The sequence below is a fragment of the Schistocerca cancellata genome, chromosome 2 (genome assembly GCF_023864275.1).
Source record: "Schistocerca cancellata isolate TAMUIC-IGC-003103 chromosome 2, iqSchCanc2.1, whole genome shotgun sequence".
Taxonomy (NCBI): Eukaryota; Metazoa; Arthropoda; class Insecta; order Orthoptera; family Acrididae; genus Schistocerca; species Schistocerca cancellata.
The window spans coordinates 1108929615-1108955372 of record NC_064627.1 but is presented as its reverse complement, the minus strand read 5'-3'; positions in this window follow the sequence as shown (position 1 = coordinate 1108955372).

Sequence of the window (25758 nt, the reverse complement as noted above, 5' to 3'; positions counted from 1 at the left end):
TACCTAAGGACTAGGGAAGTAATCGTGACAGACCCACATCACTGATGTCGATTTCCAGTAGGATTTTAGAGCGTATATTGTATTCTAACACTATGAATTACCGTGAAGAAAACGATCTGTTGATACATACACATAATAGATTCAGAAAATATCCTTCTTGTGAAACACAATTAGCTCTTCATTCTCACGAAGTAATGTGTGCTAGCGACATGAGGTCTCAGACTGATTGTATACATAATAAGGACTTTGGATATGGGTTCTTCACACGCGGCTTCTAATCATATTGGGTGCCTCTGGAGTATCGTCTCAGTCGTGCGTCTGGTCTCCTGGTTTCCTGTCAGAAAGATCACAGTTCGTAGTAATTGACGGAAAGTCATCGAATAAAAGAAAAATGACATCTGGCTTGCCCCAAGGAGGTGTTATAGGCCCTCTGTTGTTTCTAATCTATATAAATTATGTAGAAGACAATGTGAATGCTATTTTAGACTGTTTGCAGATGATGCTGTCATTTACCGTCTAGTAAAGTCATCAAAAGATCAAAACAAACTGGAAAACGATTTAAACAAAACATCTATAAGTTACGAAAAGTGGTAATTGACACTAAATAGTGAAAAAGTGTGAGTTCATCCACATAATTACTGAAAAGAATCCGCTAAATTTCAGTTACACGATAAATCACACAAATTTGAAGGCAGCCAATTCAACTAAATACTTAGGAATAACATTTACAAATAACTTAAATTGGAGCGATCACGTAGGTAATGTTTTAAGGAAAGCAAACAAAGACTGCATTTTAATAGTAGAACACTTAGAAGATGCAAGAAATCCAGTAAAGAGCCTGTTTATACTACGCTTGTTCGTCCTCAGCTAGAGTACTGCTATGCGGTATGCAATCCTTCTTAGGATTGAATAACATCTAAAAAGTTCCGAGAACGGCAGCTCATTTTGTATTATCTCGAATAGGGTAGATATGAAACGCGACCTGGGGTGGCGATCATTAAAACAAAGGTGTCTATTGTTGTTGCGACATCTTTTCACGGAATTTCAGTCTCCTTCTCCTCTGAATGCATAACCACTTCGTTGACACCAACCGACACAGGGAGGAATGATCATTGCAATAAAATAAAAGACATCGCAGTACGCATTTAAATATTGGTGTATTGGTTTTCCCCGCGCTCTGTTCATAAGTGGAACTGTATGGAAATAGAGCGAAACTGGTTCGATGAATCCTCTGCCAGGCATTTAGGTGTGAGCTGCAGAATAGTCAGCCCAAAGTTCAGCCTTGTGACCTGATTGTCCCACTCAGTACTGCAATGCTGCATCGCCCCAATATACACGTATGGGCTGATGCAAAGCCACTGTGAGGTTCGTCTCAGATCAACAGCAGCAAATCTTCGTCAACCTGTGAGCTGGAGATGATGAGGATTAATGAATACCTGCGTATTGATACTCATGCTCAGGAAGGTACAGAGAGACGTCTGGAAGAGTTGCTCGCTGGCCCGTATACTGGTACTGTGTGACAGAGAATCACAAGAACGTTGTCGTATGTGGTTGTCCCTTTTCCTGCGAGAGTAAGCCAGCGTTAATGGGACTGCCTTTCTGTTTCCAGTTACTAGTTGACTGGCCAGCCCCATCTATATGGACGTCGCTCTGAAAGCGGTGAGTCTGCTGAATACCTGTTTGATGATGTTAGGTTTGTGGGGCGCTCAACTGCGCGGTAATCAGCGCCCGTACAAAGTCCCAATTTTTTCACAGTCCAATTTTTTTTCACAGTCCAATCTAGCCACTGTCACCAATGATAAGCATGATGATGAAATGATAAGGACAACACAAACACCCAGTCCCCGGGCAGAGAAAAATCCCTAACCCGGGCAGGAATCGAACCCGGGAGCCCGCGATCCAGAGGTAGCAACGCCAGCCACTATACCACGAATTACGGACTCTGAATACCTGTGCTGAATAGCAGAACTGAACTGCGATACCTAATGGAGCCTAAGCCTCGGAAACGACGGACGAAGCCTGCAGCCTGTACACGACTCGGCGTCGTGAAGAGAACTGTCCACCGCCGCAGCTCAGTGCTCCAGTATTTAAGGAGGCAGCGACCAGTCGCTATCCACACACGTGATGCCCACGGCTTGGTAGCTGCGGTCCGTGGCGGACCTCGGTACAGTTCGTACTACCAATCGGTTACAGATGCTGCGCTACGAGTGTTTTCGAGCGCGGCTTATCTATTGCGATGCGGTACTCTCTGGAGTCGTGAGTGCCGTCACCACAGTTCCGTTATGATGTCGTTGATTATGTAAGTAGGCTGTTTAGGTTCTTATATTGGTAACGCCGCCGCCACGTAGCGCTCTGATGAAAATCACTGGCTGTGCTGTGTGCAGTCAGTGGCTGGTTAGCATTGTTGTCTGCCATTGTAGTGTTGGGCAGCGGCAGCTGGATGTGAACAGCGCGTAGCGTTGCGCAGTTGGAGGTGAGCCGCCAGCAGTGGTGGATATGGGGAGAGAAATGGCGGGGTTTTGAAATTACATATATTATGACTTTGGATGATATTAAGGTAAATACATTGTTTGTTCTCTATTAAAATCTTTCATTTGCTAACTATCCCTATTAGTAGTTAGTGCCTTCCGTAGTTTGAATCTTTTATTTAGCTGGCAGTAGTGGCGCTCGCTGTATTGCAGTAGTTCGAGTAACGAAGATTTTTGTGAGGTAAGTGATTTGTGAAAGGTACAGGTTAATGTTAGTCAGGGCCATTCCTTTGTAGGGATTTCTGAAAGTCAGATTGCGTTGCGCTAAGAAAATATTGAGTGTCAGTTTAAGCACAGTCGTGTATAATTTTTCTAAGGGGACGTTTCAATTAGCGTTTGGTGCTATTGGTAAAGTTAACTATGCAACACATCTACCCGTGTCCTGAATAATTATGTTGCCTAAAATCAATGCTTTCGTTCTGTGAAAGGGAAGGTGTTTAGCGTTAGTCACTTTAACTACGCAGCTCTTCTCTCCCGTGCCCTGAATGCACTGCCGGAAACAAAAACTGTACACCCTTAACGACGTCGTTGATTTTGATCCGATGACGGCATATTCCAACTGAGGGATAGTGAATGTACTGATTTGGTTTCAACGTCGCCCGCCAATAGATAGCGTAGTGGCATAGCTACCAGAGCGCCATGTGTGTCTACCCTTTAATAGAGAATGATAATGGCCAGAAGGCTCGGTGTGGTGCAAACGTGTGAAGCAAGCAGGCAACCATGCCAGGGAGACGCACTCGTGATTCCTACAGCCAATTGAGCGAGTCTGAAAGGGGTCACATCGTGGCCTTCCGAGTGGCGGAATGGTCCTTTCGGAGAATCGCCACACAAGTTGGGAGCGCTCTGCTAATTGTGCAACGATGGTGGTATCAGTGGTCATGTGAACATTCTCACACCTGTAGACGAGGCTCTGGACGTCCACAGAGCACAGTTCTGCACACTGTACGATAGAATTGAAGAAAATAATTTATTTTACAAGCTAACATTAAAGGCCTTCAATACAGGGTTATTACAAATGATTGAAGCGATTTCACAGCTCTACAATAACTTTATTTTTTGAGATATTTTCAAAATGCTTTGCACACATGTACAAAAACTCAAAAAGTTTTTTTAGGCATTCACAAATGTTCGATATGTGCCCCTTTAGTGATTCGGCAGACATCAAACCGATAATCAAGTTCTTCCCACACTCGGAGCAGCATGTCCACATTAATGAGTTCGAAAGCATCGTTGATGCGAGCTCGCAGTTCTGGCACGTTTCTTGGTAGAGGAGGTTTAAACACTGAATCTTTCACATAACCCCACAGAAAGAAATCGCATGGGGTTAAGTTGGGAGAGCGTGGAGGCCATGACATGAATTGCTGATCATGATCTCCACCACGACCGATCCATCGGTTTTCCAATCTCCTGTTTAAGAAATGCCGAACATCATGATGGAAGTGCGGTGGAGCACCATCCTGTTGAAAGATGAAGTCGGCGCTGTCGGTCTCCAGTTGTGGCATGAGCCAATTTTCCGCGGGCTACGCGTGAAACTTGCCTGCACGCGTTCAACCGTTTCTTCGCTCACTGCAGGCCGACCCGTTGATTTCCACTTACAGAGGCATCCAGAAGCTTTAAACTGCGCATACCATCGCCGAATGGAGTTAGCAGTTGGTGGATCTTTGTTGAACTTCGTCCTGAAGTGTCGCTGCACTGTTATGACTGACTGATGTGAGTGCATTTGAAGCACGACATACGCTTTCTCGGCTCCTGCCGCCATTTCGTCTCACTGCGCTCTCGAGCGCTCTGGCGGCAGAAACCTGAAGTGCGGCTTCAGCCGAACAAAACTTTATGAGTTTTTCTCAGTATCTGTAGTGTGTCGTGACCATATGTCAATGAATGGAGCTACAGTGATTTTATGAAATCGCTTCAATCATTTGTAATAGCCCTGTATAATCTCCAATCTTGCTTATGACAGCCACCAAACGTTTTAGCAACTTGTACGTTCCGGATAGGGCACTTTCATTTTTAAGCTGTCTGATTACTCGGGTCACCTCACTGGTAGCTTCATCAGTTGTATCCAAATGTTTTCTACGGAGTTCAGTTTGGGAAACAAATCGAGATCTGATGGGGAAGTATTTACCATCCACATTTGTCGAGCGTTTCTCTCATGGTAGGATAATACGCAGTATTGCGTTGTAGTGCAAAATGAGGACTCCAGCTACAAGCACATCACGCCTTCTCCGACAAAGTTTTAGATGCAAAACATTTTGCGGAAACAACATGTAGTATGCGCCTCTTACAAACGTCCTTTCGGGCACTCTGTTTGCAGCTATAACTCCATTCATCTTATATGCAAATATCATAATCAGTTTCACCTTTAATTTTTACCGGCAGAATTTTTTGGGCGTGGAGAGTTCCATTGCGACGACTTAGAGTTCAGTTCTGGGTCAAAACCTCATGGCCAAGTTTCATCAAGTGCAAAAATCCTTGTCAGAAAATGTTCTTTTTCTGTTCAATAAGGTTGAAGCAATTCTTCTGCAATTCGTTTGCGACATGTTTTGTGTTCTTCACTCAGATCATGCGGAACCCAGCTGGCAGCAACTTTTCTCATCTTCAACTTTTCAGTTATGATTCTGTAAATTGATGTGACAGACATTCTCGTCTTATATGCAATTTCCTCACATGTTTTCCGTCGTTCCTTTCTCAAAACGTCATTGACAATAACGTGAGAGGTGTAATGTGTTGAAGCTGATGGTCTTCAGCTTCTTGGGCTGTTCTCAGTTCTTACCCGACCTTCACGGAAGGGTAGGCCACCGTGATACTGTGCTACGATCCACTACACTATTTCGACACACTTCTCTCAAAGAGTTGTAAATTTCCATTGGCTTCTTTGCACATAAATGATTCGATTTTGATGTAGGTATGCTGGTCACTATGTATAATACGACCTTACTCGATTTCAGCTTCCATTTTAAAACTGAATTACTTACAAAAGAGCTATCCGAACTAGCAAACATATATACGACCGTCACGCCTAAAGTCTAGCTCACAACTGACATGAATTTCAGCTTGATCAGGCCATCGTAACTGTAGCACATGCACAATGTGCAGGACTTTTTGAAAGATCCTTGTAACGCTAAACATTCATTTTCCACCATCAGGTCCCTACCTGAAAATAGTTTGGGATCCTTCAGTGTCTACCGGAAGGGCACGTCCAGAGTCCACAGGCTGCCAGTTTTAATCTCACAGAGACTCATATTATCGAACTTCAAACTAGCAATAGTGAACTGTTAACACTAGAAGTAGAAATTAATAGTCACACACGGAATGAAGAATAGTGTGTAAAGGTCCTCGGGTCAAGCTGTACAACAAGTTAAAATGGAGCCAGCACATGGATAACACAAGAGTGTTGCATTATGTGGATATTCTCGCTGTCTGTTAAACCATGGAATTATTTTCTGGAGCAATGCACCTAAAGTAAGTATAATGTTTATTCGGCGGAGGTGAGCCGTAAGAATATCGTGTAAAATAGATAACTAAATATTGTGTAGAAAAAGTTTCAAGAATCTTGAAGTTATTCCACTCACTTTTCAGCGCATTTAGTCCTGAAACGTTTTTGTTGCTTATAATAAAAAGGTGGTTCATGGTGTGGGTTCCTGTAGTCATGTCCTAGTTCATGAACCACGGGCAACGTATGAGTGGCCAAGTAAGTGGTCCCGACAGTCGGGATACCAGTTACTTTGGAATAAAGCTGGGCATCTCGGACGTATTCTGAGTCTTGGTCACCTTTGTGCTCATACGGCAAAGACTACCAAATCCACCGGTTAGTCCCTCAGCCGTTAGGGGTAAAACCCAATGGGACTCGGGGCAAGTAAGGCTAGCAACCTGCTTCCCTGGTACTTTAAATATGATGCTGGAAACAATCAGAGCAAAATGCCTCGGACCTTTGGAGGTGACGGAGTCCCACCTCTAACTGACAAACCAGGGACTCCTAAGATACGACTTGGCAAGCAAATGGTAATGAGATGGGGAGCTATTAATATCAATGGGGGCTACTCTTGGAAGAAGGTAGAGCTGGCAGAGGCTGCAAGTAAGATGGGGCTGGACGTTTTAGCTGTTAGTGACATTCGGGTAAGGGGTGAGAAAGAAGAGGAAGTGGGAGAATACAAGGTCTACCTGTCAGGAGTCAAAGCAGGAATAGCACAATGGGGTGTAGGGCTTTACATCAGGAAAGAAATGGAACCCAGCATAGTTGCAATAAGGTATGTAAACGAACGACTGATGTGGATAGATTTGACAGTGTCTAGCAAGAAAATTAGGATTGTGTCAGTATATTCGCATTGTGAAGGGACAGATCAAGATAAGATGGATGGTTTTTATGAGGCACTCAGTGATGTAGTTGTAAGAGTAAAGGACAAGGACAGTGTTCTGCTCATGGGTGATTTTAACGCCAGGATTGGAAATCGAACTGAAGGGTATGAAAAGGTTATGGGTAAATTTGGAGAGGATATGGAGGCCAACAGGAACGGGAAACAACTCTTGGATTTCTGTGCCAGTATGGGCTTAGTAATCACAAACTCCTTTTTTAAACATAAGAACATTCACCGGTATACTTGGGAAGGCAGGGGAACCAGATCTGTCATTGACTATATAATAACAGATCAGGAATTCAGAAAGGCTGTGAGGGACACACGTGTATTCAGGGGATTCTTTGATGACACTGATCATTATTTAATCTGCAGTGAAATTGGGATTGTGAGGCCGAAAGTGCAGGAGGTCAGGTCCATATGTAGGAGGATAAGAGTGGAGAAACTTCAAGATAAGGAAATCAGGCACAAGTACATAACAGTGATCTCAGAAAGGTACCAGTTAGTTGAATGTAGTCAATTACAGTCATTGGAAAAGGAATGGACAAGGTACAGGGACACAGTACTAGAAGTGGCTAAAGAATGTCTTGGAACAGTAGTGTGTAAAAGTAGGATGAAGCAAACAGCTTGGTGGAATGATACAGTCAAGGCAGCCTGTAAAAGGAAAAAGAAGGCGTATCAAAAATGGCTACATACCAAAACCCAGGTAGACAGAGAAAGTTATGTTGAAGAAAGAAACAAAGCCAAACAGATAATTGCAGCATCCAAGAAGAAATCATGGGAAGACTTTGGAAACAGGTTAGAGACTATAGGTCAAGCTGCTGGAAAACCATTCTGGAGTGTAATTAGCAGTCTTCGAAAGGGAGGTAAGAAGGAAATGACAAGTATTTTGGACAGGTCAGGAAAACTGCTGGTCAATCCTGTGGATGCCTTGGGCAGATGGAGGGAATATTTTGAAGAGTTGCTCAATGTAGGTGAAAATGCGATCAGTAGTGTTTCAGATTTCGAGGTAGAATGGGATAGGAATGATGATGGAAATAGGATCACATTTGAGGAAGTGGAAAAAATGGTCAATAGATTGCGGTGCAATAAAGCGGCTGGGGTGGATGAAATTAAGTCGGAACTCATCAAATACAGTGGAATGTCAGGTCTTAAATGGCTACACAGGATAATTGAAATGGCCTGGGAGTCGGGACAGGTTCCGTCAGACTGGACAAAAGCAGTAATCACACCAATCTTTAAACATGGAAACAGAAAAGATTGTAACAACTACAGAGGTATCTCTTTAATCAGCGTTGTGGGTAAAATCTTCTCAGGTATTGTTGAAAGGAAAGTGCGAGTATTAGTTGAGGACCAATTGGATGAAAATCAGTGTGGGTTTAGGCCTCTTAGAGGTTGTCAGGACCAGATCTTTAGCTTACGGCAAATAATGGAGAAGTGTTATGAGTGGAACAGGGAATTGTATCTATGCTTTATAGATCTAGAAAAGGCATATGACCGGGTTCCTAGGAGGAAGTTATTGTCTGTTCTACAAGATTATGGAATAGGAGGTAAACTTTTGCAAGCAATTAAAGGTCTTTACATGGATAGTCAGGCAGCAGTTAGAGTTGACGGTAAATTGAGTTCATGGTTCAGAGTAGTTTCAGGGGTAAGACAAGGCTGCAACCTGTCTCCACTGTTGTTCATATTATTTATGGATCATATGTTGAAAACAATAGACTGGCTGGGTGAGATTAAGATATGTGAACACAAAATAAGCAGTCTTGCATATGCGGATGACTTAGTTGTGATGGCAGATTCGATTGAAAGTTTGCAAAGTAATATTTCAGAGCTAGATCAGAAATGTAAGGACTATGGTATGAAGATTAGCATCTCCAAAACGAAAGTAATGTCAGTGGGAAAGAAATATAAACGGATTGAGTGCCAAATAGGAGGAACAAAGTTAGAACAAGTGGACGGTTTCAAGTACTTAGGATGCATATTCTCACAGGATGGCAACATAGTGAAAGAACTGGAAGCGAGGCGTAGCAAAGCTAATGCAGTGAGCGCTCAGCTACGATCTACTCTCTTCTGCAAGAAGGAAGTCAGTACCAAGACTAAGTTATCTGTGCACCGTTCAATCATTCGACCAACTTTGTTGTATGGGAGCGAAAGCTGGGTGGATTCAGGTTACCTTATCAACAAGGTTGAGGTTACGGATATGAAAGTAGCTAGGATGATTGCAGGTACTAATAGATGGGTACAATGGCAGGAGGGTGTCCACAATGAGGAAATCAAAGAAAAACTGGGAATGAACTCTATAGATGTAGCAGTCAGGGCGAACAGGCTTAGATGGTGGGGTCATGTTACACGCATGGGAGAAGCAAGGTTACCCAAGAGACTCATGGATTCAGCAATAGAGGGTAGGAGGAGTCGGGGCAGACCGAGGAGAAGGTACCTGGATTCTGTTAAGAATGATTTTGAAGTAATAGGTTTAACATCAGAAGAGGCACCAATGTTAGCACTGAATAGGGGATCATGGAGGAACTGTATAAGGGGGGCTATGCTCCAGACGGAACGCTGAAAGGCATAATCAGTCTTAAATGATGATGATGATGATGATGATGATAATAAAAAGCTTTGAAATATCTTTGATGTACAAAACCCAAAAATAATTTTCAAGTAGATTTCGCTTACTTTATCCCAGGGTCATGATGTGGTTACGTTCGCTACTGCTCCCGCTTAAAATAAAGCGAGAAACTGGGAATCCTTATCAGTTAAAACGAAAATTAGAAACATAACCTATTCGTTACTGTTTCTGTAATTTATGTGACTATCTAAATTCAGGGATTCAGAAGTTGTATTAGCTTAGCTTCAAGTAAGAGATTTTGCTATTGATATAACTGATAGTGTATACCTCAGTTGATTCTGCTAAGAAATTCGTAATTGGAGTGAAAAGAGTTAACTACCAATAAAACCTTAGCCTTCTATTAAACTGACCATGTTAGAAGCTAAGTTATTAAAAATCTTCTGTTAAATAATACACACCTTTCTGTATCAAAGTGAAGGTGGAAATTCGTGGTAAGGTCTTGTGGGACCAAACTGCTGAGGTCATCGGTCCCTGAGCCTACACACTACTTTACCTAACTTAAACTAACTTACGCTATGGACAACACACACACCCATGCCTGAGGGAGGACTCGAACCTCCGATTGGGGGGGGGGGGGGGGGGGGTGCGCAGGGCGGTGGGAGAGCCGCACGGACGGTAACAAAGCGCCTTAGACCACACGACTCAAAGTGAAGGATTTTAAATCTTGCTGAAGATTATTCTTATTCCCAATATCGATTTAGTGAACTGAGCTTGTGGTTTGAAAGATATATATATTATTATTTATGACAGATTTCATAAAGGAATAACAATGGCGTCCATGACGGGGGCAAGGGGGGGGGGGGGGGCGCTCCTATCCCCCTCCCCTAATTGTCAAGCAAGGAAAAAAATTTAAGAAAATGATTTAAAAGTCGATATTACGTAGGTTTTTAACTCTACTATCGTCTTACAAAATGTTGAGAATATTCCGTACCTTTAAGTCTATAATCTCCGTCCTTAATGAGCAACGTTCTGAGAAGCAGTAGTAAGTAGCCGTAGTTCTTTGAACAGACTTTTGGGACACGTCGTTGATTTCTAGTCACAAATAATTCGCTTTCTCTTCCAAGAAACACTGGCCTGGATTCCTGAGTTCCCTCAAATATTACACCATACGATACGAATTAAAATGAGCAGGGTATGGGAGTTTTTAAAAAATGTTATTTCATAATTGTCTGGCATTGCAAATAAAGATTTGTATGGGCTTTTCCCCTTTTATATAGTACGCTGCTTGAAGTTTCATTATTAGGGAGCTATAATTTAAAGAGTTTAGAACAGAGTGATGAACTGGTGAGTGCAGTCTGATGAAAAGTTACTCAGTGAGATCAATATCGTAACTATAAAAGCCTGATGGGAAGTTTGTCAATGAGGTCAACATCGTAACTATGATAACTAGACTGTCTTCCGGTGGGAAGTCGTAAAAGTTAATCAATGCAATGAACATCGGAACTATAAAAGTCTGATTGAAAGTTAGTAAATGAGGTCACCTTCGTAACTATGATAGCTAGACTGTCTTCCGGTGGAAAGTCGTAATCAACTTTACTGACATGCATCGGACTGAAGAGTGCTGCTGCATGAAACGTAAAGAAAATGCGTTTGCACGAATAGTGGAAGTGGAAAAGGTGTTGTAGACAGGGGACAGAGGCATAAGAAGAAGTAGGTTGACTATTAAAGTCAACGTACTACTTGTCAAATTCATTTTTTTACGAATACATACGTCAGAACCGTATCACTCTCTTTAGTTAATCGACTCGAATGAGCCACTTTACTGGCCACCGTCTTGTTATCTTGTGTAAATTAACTACACGAGTAACAGTCACTCTGATAGATGATTACTGAGCTACCACTGAGAGTTATAAAAATAAGTAGAATTTCTCTGCATGCTGTCAAAGTTTTGAGAAAAGGTACGGCTACGAATGTTGTGTTGTTGGTTGCTATTGCGAAGCATTTCGTTGAATCATCTGACTGAACTTCTTCGGTATTGTGTACGAAAGGTAATGAGGATTGTAAATTATCACTCTGATAATCAACCATTTTCCGCGTTCTGAATGTATGTTTACACAAACGAGGAAACATCCTCATTGTACAGCTGGACACTACAGACAGAAGGATAACACACATTTAAAGTAACGTGTTGCGTTCACGAACCAGTGTCCTCACACGCTGCTTACAAAAATTAAATGCTTAGGCCCCATTTCTTTTAGTTGCACTTACTTTATGAAAGTGTGTCTCGTGTCACTATTTTCAATTTACGTCTCAGAACGCATTTTTTTTAGTTTGTTCTCTACTGCGCTAGAAATAGATACACGTCAAAATAAGTATTGCATCACCCCGGTCCCCAGAACTCCTGAAGATAGACGTTGACTGTAGATAATGACAGACACAGTCCCTTTGGCTGTTCGGAGATGTCATTAAACCCGCTCAAAGATGTAAACAACCATGCGCGAGCAGCGCCTATTAGACGGAGTGGGTCCGACAGCCGATCAGTTCCAGTCATTCCACCAGGAAGGAGGTACACGGCTCGTATTGTCCGTAGTTCACCCATACCTAGACGGTGAATACCGCGGTTAGATCGCTCCGCATTCTTACTTTGTGCCAGGAAGGGATCTCAACAAGAGAAGTGTCCAGGCGTCTCGGAGTGAACCAAAGCGATGTTGTTCGGACATGGAGGAGATACAAAGAGACAAGAACTGTCGGTGACATGCCTCGCTCAGGCCGCCCACGGGCTACTACTACAGTGGATGATCGCTACCTACCGATTATGGCTCGGAGCAACCCTGACAGCAACGCCACCATGTTGAAAAATGCTTTTCGTGCAGCCACAGCACATCGTGTTAACGACTCAAACTGTGCGCAACAGGCTGCACGATGTGCAACTTCACTCCCGACGTCCATGGCGACGTCAATCTTTGCAACCACTACACCATGCAGCGCGGTACAGATGGGCCAAACAACATGCCGAATGGACCGCTCAGGTTTGGCATCTCGTTCTCTTCACCAATGAGTGTCGCATATGCCTTCAACCATACAATCGTCGGAGACGTTTTTGGAGGCAACCCGGTCAGGCTGAACGCCTTAGACGCACTGTCCAGCGAGTGCAGCAAGGTGGAGGTTCGCTGCTGTTTTGGGGTGGCATTATGTGGGGTCGACGTACGCCGCTGCCGGTTATGGTTGGCGCCGTAACGGCTGTACGATACGTGAATGCTATCCTCCGAACGATAGTGTGACCATATCGGCAGCATATTGGCGAGGCATTCGTCTTCATGGACGACAATTCGCGCCCCAATCGTGCACGTCTTATGAATGACTTCCTTCAGGATAACGACATCGCTCGACTAGAGTGGCCAGCATGTTCTCCAGACATGAACCTTATGGAACATGCCTGTGATAGATTGAAAAAGGCTGTTTATGGACAACGTGACCCACCCACCACTCTGAGGGATCTAAGCCGAATCGCCCTTGAGGAGTGGGACAATCTGGGCCACCAGTGCCTTGATGAACAGGTGAATAGCATGCCACGACGAGTACAGGCATGGATCAATGCAATAGGACGTGCTACTGGGTGTTAGAGGTAACGGTGTGTGTAGCCGTCTGAACCATCATCTCTGAAGGTCTCGCTGTACAGTGGTAGAACATGAGCAATAAAAAGGGCGGAAGTGATGTTTGTGGTGATTCTGTTCCAATTTTATGTACAGGTCCCAGACTTTGGGAACAGAGGTGATGCAAAACTTTTTTGATGTGTGTACATTCATGTGCAAAACTTAAGGATTGCCAAGTGACACACGTCCATGAAACTTGAACCATACGCAGAAAGAACTGCTACAGCACCGGATGTTTCAAAATGAATATCAGCTGGTGGCGGATGCACATACACAAGTCACGGTCCTTAATGTTAAGAACCCTCAAACGTATGGTATGTGATTGGGTGAACATGGAGGCCATGTGGAACGAGCTCCATCATCCGGCCAACCCAGCGGTCGGCCACAACGTCGTTTGACCAGTCATTTACTGAGTTATACCAGTATGGCAGCGCACCATCTTGCTGCTAAGCGAAGCTCTGTGGCTCATATCTTTCCGCTTGAGAAAAGAGCCGTTGTTCCAGCATAAAATATGAAACGTCCGTTACAGCTGCTTCACCAAAACATTAAACTTTTCTCTGGGATATGTCACAGAAATCCCGTGCGGATTTCGTCGCCCCCAGATGGGCACATTTTGTGTGTTCATATTTCCGATTAGGTGAAATGTCCAATCATCACTAAAGACCACACGATACAGAAAATTTTCATCGTCATGCAACAACATTTCGTCGGCAAAGTTGGCACGTACGCCGTGCGTGCGGGTGTCAACGGCACGCAACGAAGTGGTCGTCCGGAAAAGAGACCACTCCAAGCAGTCGGCCTGCGATGCAGTACCGTTAAATGTCCCATGAAACATTCTCGGACGTCTTGCTGTGGCAGTTCAGGGTAAAACCTAGAGCTTTCAACTCTCACCTCAATTGTTTCCGCCATGAGCATCTGACTGAAGAAGATGATGGAGGTAATCGTCGAAAGCTCGAGATTTAACCCTGAATTGGTGCGACAAGAAGTCCGAGAATGTTTTACGCAACAGTGCCGTCACGAAAGACTTCGTTCTCACAGTTAAATGTGGTTGAAATTGTGGTTACAATCGGGTCCCTTCTTGCCTGTGGCGATCATTTACTTCTGTAGCTGACCGTGGTCGACCATCTCCTCGTCTCCGAGCAGCAATGCCTATGATTCGGAACGCTGCCCATGCACGAGAAACAATGCTTGGGCAATACCAAACTCCTGAGCTGCACTCGTCACACTTCGTCCTTCTTCCGGTTTCCCGAGGATACCTTTCCGTGTGAATTCATCCATATGTTGTCTCCAGGCCATATTGTGACGAAGTTCACGTAGCTGCTCTCTGATTGACACATTGTCTTTCCCCGTTGTTTCAGCTTCCGCATTATGCGGAGCCAGTCCCATTTGGCGTTACTGTCACCCTGACGTCACTCCACATGACATCTAGCTTTCTGTGCACAGCTGGGAGACCTCCGCTAACGCTATTCAGCACTTTTATTCATTTTCACCGAGTTGATTGAGTTCTTCACTAAGAAATGGCCCGAGTCCAGAAAGCCTTCGTATTTATTTATTTACACGCCAAGTTCCGTAGGACCAAATTGAGGAGCAAATCTCCAAGGTCATGGAACGTGTCAGTACATGAAATTAAAACATAAAAGTAATAACAGATAAAAGTAAAATGTTTATGAAGCCGAAAAAATCAATCCATGAGTTTAAGTAAACGCAGTCAACAATACAACAAGAATCAGCTTAATTTTTCAAGGAATTCCTCGACAGAATAGAGAAGTGGCCCATGAAAAAACTCTTCAGTTTCGATTTGAAAGCGCGTAGATTACTGCTAAGATTTTTGAATTCGAGCGGTAGCTTATTGAAAATGGATGCAGCAGTACACTGCACACCTTTCTGCAGAAGAGTTAAGGAAGTTTCTATCCAAATGCAGGTTTGATTTCTGCAATGTATTATCTGAGTGAATTCTGCTTATTTTTGAGAATAAGCTAATATTGTTAACAAGAAATGACAATAAGTAATATATGTATTGAGAGGCCAATGTCAAAATACCCAGACAAGAGGTTCGTGAACTCACACCACTTACTGCCCGAGCCGCCCGTTTCTTAGCCAAAAATATCGTTAGAATGGGAAGAGTTACCCTAAAATATGATACCATACGACATAAACGAATGAAAATAAACAAAGTAGACTAATTTTCGTGTCGAACAATCACTCATTTCAGATACCGTTCGAATAGTAAAAATGGCAGCGTTATGTCTTTTAACAAGATCCTGAACGTGGGCTTTCCATTACAGTTTACTACCTATCTGAACACCTAGAAATTGAACTGTTCAGTTTCACTAATCGTATGGCCATTCTGTGAAATTAAAACGTCAGATTTTGTTGAATTGTGTGTTAGAAAATGTAAAAACTGGGTCTTACTGTGATTTAGCGTTAGTTTATTTTCTAAAAGCCTTGAACTTAGGTTATGCACTGTACTATTTGAAAGCGAGCCAATGTCGCACACAACATCCTTTACTACCAAGCTAGTGTCATCAGAAAACAGAAATATTTTAGAATTACACGTAATAGTAGAGGGCATATCATTTATATACACTGATCTCGGGGGCACCCCCCACTTCACTGTACCCCACTCAGATCCCACATCACAGCCATTCTAAACATTGTGAATAATGACCGTTTGCTGTCTGTCGCTGAAGTAAGAGGTGAACCAATCGTGAGCTATTCCCCATATTCCGCAATGGTCCAACTTCTGGAGCAATATTTTGTGATCACCACAAACTTTCGAATGGCTCAACTCAGTATACCTCGCCCAATTCGAGTCACGTGACCCCCTTGACAGCGAGAGAAGGACATCGCCACCGCAGAACCACCGGTCCCAGCACATTACTCCGCGTGGCAGCACCTCGCTTTCCAAATCGCGACACCGCCCCCCCCCCCCCCCCCTAGACGAACAGCGCCCCTATACCGCGGTCGCGAACACATGTGGATGAGGCGCCGGCCGCGGTGGCCGTGCGGTTCTGGCGCTGCAGTCCGGAACCGCGAGACTGCTACGGTCGCAGGTTCGAATCCTGCCTCGGGCATGGGTGTGTGTGATGTCCTTAGGTTAGTTAGGTTTAAGTAGTTCTAAGTTCTAGGGGACTTATGACCTAAGATGTTGAGTCCCATAGTGCTCAGAGCCATTTGAACCATGTGGATGAGGCGGGCAACTTGTAAAAGGAAAGGTAGTCGACTCAGCTCAACCACCGAACTAGAAAAAGGGAGGAGGGCCCGCCCCCCGTTTTCCTGATAGAATTAACTAATTCTCCTTGACTTGGATCGTGAACCCGTAACAATCTACCTGTGCGGAGATTGCGCAAAAGAAGGCTAACGGGACGTAATTTCTGCATGATCTCCCAGAGGCGGAGGAACTGCGGAGCCAATTTACAAGCGTAAACCGCCTTCTCTTTGAAGATGATGTTCGGGTTCAGAACTAAAACTCGGTCCCCATACTTTCTTACGATCACGATTGTAACGCCTCGCTAACTTATGATGGGCGCTCTGGATGTTGCGGCTCGCCCTCTTCCAATTCCGCTGAATAATTTCCGGATTAATCTGCTCTGGAAGAAGATAGTTAACATATCATAAGTAGCTAAAGGGAAATTCACTTGATAAGCAAATATGAAGCCGTGGATGCTTTATGAGACCAATATTGGGACATACTGAACGCGAAACTGAGCCAGGGTATGGAAAGATCCAATTTCCTTTGAGAACTCCCATGAAAAATGATCAGTGCTGCCTTCAGGTTACAACTGACTCACTCTACAAAGGCTGTGAATAGTACAGAGAGGTTACGATATTGTTAACTGCATTCTCAACACAAAACCTTTTAAACATTTGGGAGGGGAAAGAGTCCTAGATAGTTCAAAGATGTTAAAAGCACTTAGAAGGTGCCGAATAGTCAAAGGGCCCGTGACCCCGCTCCTCGCAATCAGCCGGCAGAAACTGGAAACGCCATCAACAACCACCAGGTGATACGTACCGCTAGCACGAGTATGAGGCAGGGGTCATATGTAATCAATGAAAAGTTTCTCTATAGGACTGTCCCCCCAAGTCGACTGCAAAAGCCCCTGAGTTAGAATTAGGCTTAGCAGCCTTGCAGCTTTCACACTCCCTACCGGTCTCCTAATATCCTTATAAAGGGTGGGCCAAGTAACATATTCCTTAACCTAAGCAATGGTTTTATGAATATCCAAGTGGCCACCCACCACAATAACGCGAAATTAACGGAATACAGGACCGAAAACTTCCATGAGCAAACAAATCTTAGATTCGCACTCACCGCGCCGACTATGCCAAAGCAGGACTCGTGCAGGCTATACCCAAAGACCAGTACCCCTGCAATAACCTTCCCCTTCAGATTAGCAAGGAGTTAGGGACCTCTGTCAACACCCCCTGCTGCCCAGTTCTCGGAAGACCTCCCCCCCCCCTCCTCTCCAGTTCCAGGTGATCCTGAACGTCGCCTTCGAACAGGGCGGCTTAAGGAATCCGCCACATGTTTGCCGGGGCCCCTAATATGACTGACCTTAAAACGAAAGGCGGAAATCCGAATCGCCCAGCGCACTATTTGTCCAGTCTTCCGGGAACATGCCATTATCCCACTCAGGGCGTGCTTATTCATTTCTAGAAGAAACTCTTTGAGCTCGAGGGCAAAGAGGACTGCCAATACTCCCCATTCGTAAACTGAACATTTAGTTTCGGCGATTAAAAACTTCCTAGAGGAAGCTATGAGAAGCAGAAGGATGGCTGGTATTCCACAACTACGAGCATCCATATGGACAACGAAAGGGGACTCAGAACCGGAAACAGCCAAAACTTTGTTAGCATTGGCTTCTTTAGTTGCCTCAAAGGATGCCTGATGACTCTCGCCTCAATGGAAAACAACTCCTTTCTTACGAAGGTCATTAAGTGGTCCAGTTAATTCAGAAAATATTGGAACAAACTTAGGAAAATAATTTGCCAAGCCAATAAATGTATCCACAGCCTTTTTATTCCTGGGCACAGGGAAGCTACGCGAGTCCCTAGTGCGATCGTGATCGACCCTAACACCGTCATCAGAAACTAAATGCCCCAAAAATGATATCTACCAACGAGCCAATGCAATTTTGGATGGGTTGACGGTCAACCCTGCGTCCCTAAGACGTCCCAGAACCAACTACTGGTGTTTCAATTGCTCAGCGAATGTGACGCTATAAACTACATAATCGGGATAGTCATATACACACTTAAATTTCAGATCACCCAAGAAACAGTCTAAAAGCTGCGGCAGAACAACCACACTAGTGGACAAGCCGAAAGGAACTCCATTGAACCGGTTAAAGGGACCTTATAATGTTCCTGATTAAGATCAAGAACCGTAAAGAACTTGTGAATCAGGAAAAGGTACATATTCTAAAACAGCCTTTTGGTTAACTAATCTATAGTCAACGAATGGACGGAATTCCCCACTCTTGTCCTTAGGTACTAGAAATATGGGCGATGCATATGGTGATTTAGAGGGTCTGATTGCTCCATCACAAAACATGGCACCAATGAAAGAATGTAAGTTCTTCATTTCCGGAGGGGACAGTCTGCATGGTTGCCGAACAGGCACCTCATGAGTAGGGACTACTGAATCTTATTCGTAATGCCCAGCTTGTCAGTTAATACCTGTGGGAAACGACTAAGGAGCTGCAATGATCAATCGGCCTCCTCCTGAATCAAGTGAATGACAAGATTTTGCACAGGATCACCACACACTACAAACTTCCAAAGAACTATGACAGGAACATAAGGCAAACCTCTCAACACGATGAAACTTAAACAGCTGTATCCCCATAATACAACATTAAACTTATGGTCTGCATAAAATCGCATCCCAAAATTAAACTGACGGACAAGTTCTTACCCACCAGTAAATTTATCGGCCATGAAATGTTACCATTGCTTAACTTGGCTCATAGTTCCCCAACCAGAGGTAACAACAGTCCATTATCAGCACATCTCCGGGAGGAAGAGCGCGAGCAAGGTATTCCAAATACCACCGGTAGTCAAGAAAGGAAACTGAACTGCCGGAATCAATAAGTGGGCAAATAGGATCTTGGTTAAGCTGAGCGTAAATACAAGGTAAGGGTTCCCCCTGCCACAGCTACAATGTGGCGATAGCATTTCGGGGACTGGTGCCCTACTCCCTTCTGTTTCCAATGACGCCGGCTGTTGAGTCTCTCCCTCCGCTGAACATGACACTCGAGTACCAAATGCCCCATTTCATGGCACCGTAACATGCCCTAACCTTGTCCCTTTTTAAGGAATATCCTTGGTATTCGTCAGAATCCACACAGATGCCCTGACAACGATGCTCTATAGCACCATGCTCTTGGTCTGCAAAACCTAGTTATGAAAACCAGTTACGAAAAATCAACAAATGCCTGCGTGAGCCGCATGATGGAGACGTGACTGTGCTTGATGTAGGAAGGCCAGGCCACCTAGCAGCCCAGTTGACGCAGTGTTACTGAAACTACAAGCGTGCAGTGTGCCCGAGAGAAGCGGTCAACAAAAGGTATGGAAATATGCCGTTAGCGGGTGTAATGATATTGACGGAAGAAACACAATTACATACCAGAAGAACCCTGGGAACCGTTACAAAATAAATTAAGGAGCCAAACGACAGAGTTATATAACAAATACGTAGAGGGAAATTACAGGGCACGCGCTAAAAGCCGATAAGATAAAATTAAAAGTACCACACAAAAACTTTCTGTGATAAAACCATAGTAATATAGATATTACAAGGTCACCTATAAAATGGTTATAATTGCAACAAGACCTGTTTGGGGAACATATTAAAAGGAGTCACGTAACCGTTCCATAGTCATAAAATAGTTCTAGGTGTAGGGAGTACAAATACGTTCGTGGGCAGGCCAGAGAAGGGAACCACAGCTTCCAAATTGTAACAAAACCCCGTTAAGGGAATAATTAGATGAAGACAAGTAATCGCTCCATACTCATAACTTAATACCAGTCATACGTAGTTCAGATACGTACAGAGAGAGGAAGACAAAGCGATCATAAACGGCAAGGACTAGTATGCAAAAAGAAAAAGAAAAACGGTACCTAATGGAAGACCGTGTGTTAAGAAACTGGGGGCGAGAGGACAGCAGAGGCAGTCAAAATTGAGAGGATGCCAGAGTGTCTGAGTTCCAACTGGCCATTCAGGGTATGGTCGGGTTACTGCTTTTAAGAGTGTGAAATATGGATATCCTCCAGAACGCTGAGGATATTGCCTCTGTCACCCTTACGTAAAATCCTTAGATTAGTGGCCGGATCGAAAATAGAGGGTACCCACGAAGTTATGGTACATAGGGAGTTCTAGTATATTTTATTAAATATTCTATATAAATATTTATAAATATTAATAAATAAATAATATAATAAATTCTAATAATCCTAATAAATTTTTTTCCAGGTTGAATGACGGCTCTGTCTAAAGAAGATCGAGTGTAGTTGGTACTCTTAACTGGACCAGAAGGCTGAACGAATCGCAAATCTGCTGAAGACGTTAACCTTCGACACCCTCGTAATCACCCTATTTGTTTTAGTGGCGTCGAGAAAGTAATGACCAAGTTTAAAGAAACAAGCAGTGCGTTGGACAAAACCCGTTCCGGACGACCAAAGACTTCAGACGAAGCGAAAGAGGCTGTCTTGGCCAAGGTTTATGCTAGCCTAAGGAAATCGCTTCGTCGGACATCCGCGGAACTGGGTGTTCCAAGGGTAACGATCTGCAAAATCCTGGTAGAGGAGAAGTTTCATCCGTACAGGTTACAAATATTGCATCACTTTAGATGATCCTGATAAACGCAAGCAGATGGTTTACAGATAAATTCGATGAAAATTTCAGTTTTACTGAAGACGTTGTGTTGTTCAGTGACGAAGCTGTGTTTTGTGTGAATGATGAAGTCAACAGACAAAATCTTTGATACAGGTCTCAAGGCAATCCGCGCTGGATGAGTCCATCCAAATAGAAGGGCTGCCAAATGGTGATGGTGTGGTGTGGTTTGTGGAAAGCTCATGTGCCAGAATCTTTCTTATTTGATGAACATGTAGCGGGTGAGACTTACCTGAACATGCTGAGGGACTAATTGATTCTTCAAATTGAGCATTTGGCTGGTTTCAGTAGGATGTGGTGCCTGCTCATTAAGCTGCAGCTGTCAGGGATTGGTTGCATGACAATTTTCCTTACTGGATTGGGAGAAGAGGTCTTGTGGAGTGGTCCCCTCGTTCGCCAGACGTTTCTCCCCTTGATTTCTTTTTCTGAGGTATACTGAAAGAGGAAGTTCACTCGATAAAGATTACAAACTTAAACCACATGACACAATGCATTACCAATCAATGTGCTAAAATAGACATCAATTCAGAGCTAGTCCATTGAGTTCATCTTCCGAAGGGCATCCAATTATGCCCTAAAAGGCACGGAGGTAATGTTAAAAATATTATTTATTAACACGAAAGTGACTATTATTATTTATTAGAATTTCCTGTGTATCAGCTGCAATTTGCATGAAACTACCATGAAGCGCCGCGGCTATCTGGATGCTCTTTTAATAACTTCACTTGTCTTGACCACACTTTTATTTTTCATCAACTTTACCCGTTTCGACTATCCTTCATTTTCAAAGGATTTGCTATGTCAGTCATATAAAAACAATACATACACTGTATCACGTCAACATTCTCGAGCGTACACTGTCTCGCGCTCGGGAATGTTGACGTGATACAGTGTCTCTAATGTTTTTATATGACTGAGATAGAAATGCCTTTGAAAATGACGGAAAGTCGAAGCGTATACGGTTGATGAAAAATGAAAGGGTGGTCAAGACATAAGAAAAGTTATTAAATGTACATTCCATACGAAGGGCTTATTCCAATAGTGGTACAAGTCAATTTTTGTTCATTTCGAGATACAGAGACTAAAGTTAAATGAGCGCTGAAAAGTCTGCAGTTGAGATATCAGAAATATTCAAGCATATGGCTTCTTGCTAGAGATGAATCTTTCTTTCCGCTTGTTTGAATCATTAAATTCAGAGGCATTATAGGCAGAAAAGTGGAGGTAATGGACTTGTACCACTACTGAAATAAGCCCTTCATATGTAAAAAGACTTTATGCCAGGTTTCACGTAGGTGAGTGGTAAGTGCATATTTGAGGCTCAAATGTTTCTTAAACCAAATTCGGAAACTACGCACCGCTTACTCATTGTTACAGGCTGGACAGTCATTACAAGAAATGGAACAGATACAGGTACCTGCAGAATCGGACTGCTTATTATGACGGAATTTTAAACCTGTACCCCTATGAATAAAAAAGGCTATGGAAATGCCTTTTCCTTTTAACTGTTTACCTGTTTTCTCGGAAATATTCGGCAAATTGGATAACCTATGGGAAGATGGTTTTTGGTTAGGCTGTTCTGCCGGTGCGAGAGTAATTTGCTGTCGGGTAGGAGGGAGGACGTGGTTGACTTTCTTTTGGGTACCTCTGTTAGTGTCAATAATGAAATCGGACATACAGCCCTTAACATAAGCAATGTACTTAGTAGTGCTTAATTCTCGGTTAAAGTCTTCATCTGATATAAGAACTGCTTGGAGTCTATGAAGGAGGGACCTGAAAGCGGCCTTTTTATAGCTGAGAAAGTGGCTAGACGTTCTGTGGGTCACCACGTCTGTCACAGATGGTAATCAATAGGGCAATCAATAGATCTAGATAGGGGAGTGAACCATGAAAAGTTTATTGAATCGTAAACCTAAGGCCAGCATGTAACTTATTTAGCTGAATAACGAAGATCTCGCAGTCCTCGTTTGAATCATTGTAAAGTAGCAGGATATTCTCGTGTCGGTACCAGGCCAATATTTTATTTGAAACTGCTGTAAATTGGTTGAAAAGATCGTTCTCTAAATTGGTAATGAAAATACACTCCTGGAAATGGAAAAAAGAACACATTGACACCGGTGTGTCAGACCCACCATACTTGCTCCGGACACTGCGAGAGGGCTGTACAAGCGATGATCACACGCACGGCACAGCGGACACACCAGGAACCGCGGTGTTGGCCGTCGAATGGCGCTAGCTGCGCAGCATTTGTGCACCGCCGCCGTCAGTGTCAGCCAGTTTGCCGTGGCATACGGAGCTCCATCGCAGTCTTTAACACTGGTAGCATGCCGCGACAGCGTGGACGTGAACCGTATGTGCAGTTGACGGACTTTGAGCGAGGGCGTATAGTGGGCATGCGGGAGGCCGGGTGGACGTACCGCCGAATTGCTCAACACGTGGGGCGTGAGGTCTCCACAGTACATCGATGTTGTCACCAGTGGTCGGCGGAAGGTGCACGTGCCCGTCGACCTGGGACCGGACCGCAGCGACGCACGGATGCACGCCAAGACCGTAGGATCCTACGCAGTGCCGTAGGGGACCGCACCGCCACTTCCCAGCAAATTAGGGACACTGTTGCTCCTGGGGTATCGGCGAGGACCATTCGCAACCGTCTCCATGAAGCTGGGCTACGGTCCCGCACACCGTTAGGCCGTCTTCCGCTCACGCCCCAACATCGTGCAGCCCGCCTCCAGTGGTGTCGCGACAGGCGTGAATGGAGGGACGAATGGAGACGTGTCGTCTTCAGCGATGAGATTCGGTTCTGCCTTGGTGCCAATGATGGTCGTATGCGTGTTTGGCGCCGTGCAGGTGAGCGCCACAATCAGGACTGCATACGACCGAGGCACACAGGGCCAACACCCGGCATCATGGTGTGGGGAGCGATCTCCTACACTGGCCGTACACCACTGGTGATCGTCGAGGGGACACTGAATAGTGCACGGTACATCCAAACCGTCATCGAACCCATCGTTCTACCATTCCTAGACCGGCAAGGGTTGCCACCCAACGTGCTCTAGAAGGTGTAAGTCAACTACCCTGGCCAGCAAGATCTCCGGACCTGTCCCCCATTGAGCATGTTTGGGACTGGATGAAGCGTCGTCTCACGCGGTCTGCACGTCCAGCACGAACGCTGGTCCAACTGAGGCGCCAGGTGGAAATGGCATGGCAAGCCGTTCCACAGGACTACATCCAGCATCTCTACGATCGTCTCCATTGGAGAATAGCAGCCTGCATTGCTGCGAAAGGTGGATATACACTGTACTAGTGCCGACATTGTGCATGCTCTGTTGCCTGTGTCTATGTGCCTGTGGTTCTGTCAGTGTGATCATGTGATGTATCTGACCCCAGGAATGTGTCAATAAAGTTTCCCCTTCCTGGGACAATGAATTCACGGTGTTCTTATTCCAATTTCCAGGAGTGTATTAGCAAGATAGCAGGACAAAGTATGACTGAATTTAAGGAACAAATCCAGTAGCTGAACGACTTTATTAATCTCCTTGGCAAGACGACCACTAAGGGAGTTCAAATTATTATACACGATATTGCGGATCTCATCCACGAGTATTGACCTGTAGATAATTCTGATGTCCAAGGCTACCATTAATATTGCTTGGGAGAATCGTTAATTGTAATATGTTACTGATAATATGCTCCCTGTGACGGATGTTAAGTCGAATGGGTTTGTTTGAAATGCTGATTCAAATAGCAAGTTAAGAGTTTCTCAGTTCGGAAACCCACAGTAGTGTGGCAGTGTATGTTCTGGGGGAGAATGTGATGACACAGTGGTTCCTTATCTGGGGTGTCGTATTGTAGCTAAAACAATTACGCGTGTCAGTTTTCTCTGACTTCAGCACAGCACTTCCTAATCTAAGAGGTCAGACCAGGGATCATGTCATCGTTCCACGTGCCAGCGTTAAGGAAGACAGGATCCTGCCCCTCCCCCACCTGCCTCGCCTGAACTTCTGCAAATTTTATGAAAATGCGGTGCCAAAGCGATAAAACCTGAACAACTTTTGGTACGAAGAACATCCGCACTGAGAGACATGATAATTAATGTAGAGAGATCCGCTTCAATTGTACTAATATTTATTCAGACCACGACTCGTTTCGGGACTTTAAAATACCGTCTATAGGTGTGCGAAATTATAGTATTTTGTAACACATAACGTGATGATGGGCCAATCAGTGCACTGATTGGAGCTCATGCACTGACTGCCCCATTCGCATAATGTTCTAGAAGAGAAGAAGAAGAAACAGAACAACACAAGTCATTGGCGTGCATTCCGTTTGTCGGAAACACCTCAAGAAAAATCGGTAGAATCCTGGGGAAACACAATGTGAAATGTGTATTCCGACCTCCTGCAAAAACTTTGACTCTACTGGGTTCAGTGAAAGACGACCTAGGTCTTCTTAAACCAGGCGTTTGTCAAATTCCCTGTCAGTGCGGAAAATCATACATTGGGAAGGCAGTCCGCACTGTAGAAGAGAGGTGCCGCGAACACAAGCGCCATACCGAATTACGCCAGGCCACTAAATAAGCCGTGACGACCATTGTATAAAGGCTGGCCATTCTATGGACTACGAAAAAAACGAAAATACTCTGTCAATCCTCCTACTTCTGGGACTGCGTTACTAAAGAGGCCATTCAATGATGATGATGATGATGATGTTTGGTTTGTGGAGCGCTCAACTGCGTGGTTATCAGCGCCCGTACAATTTCCCAACCTTT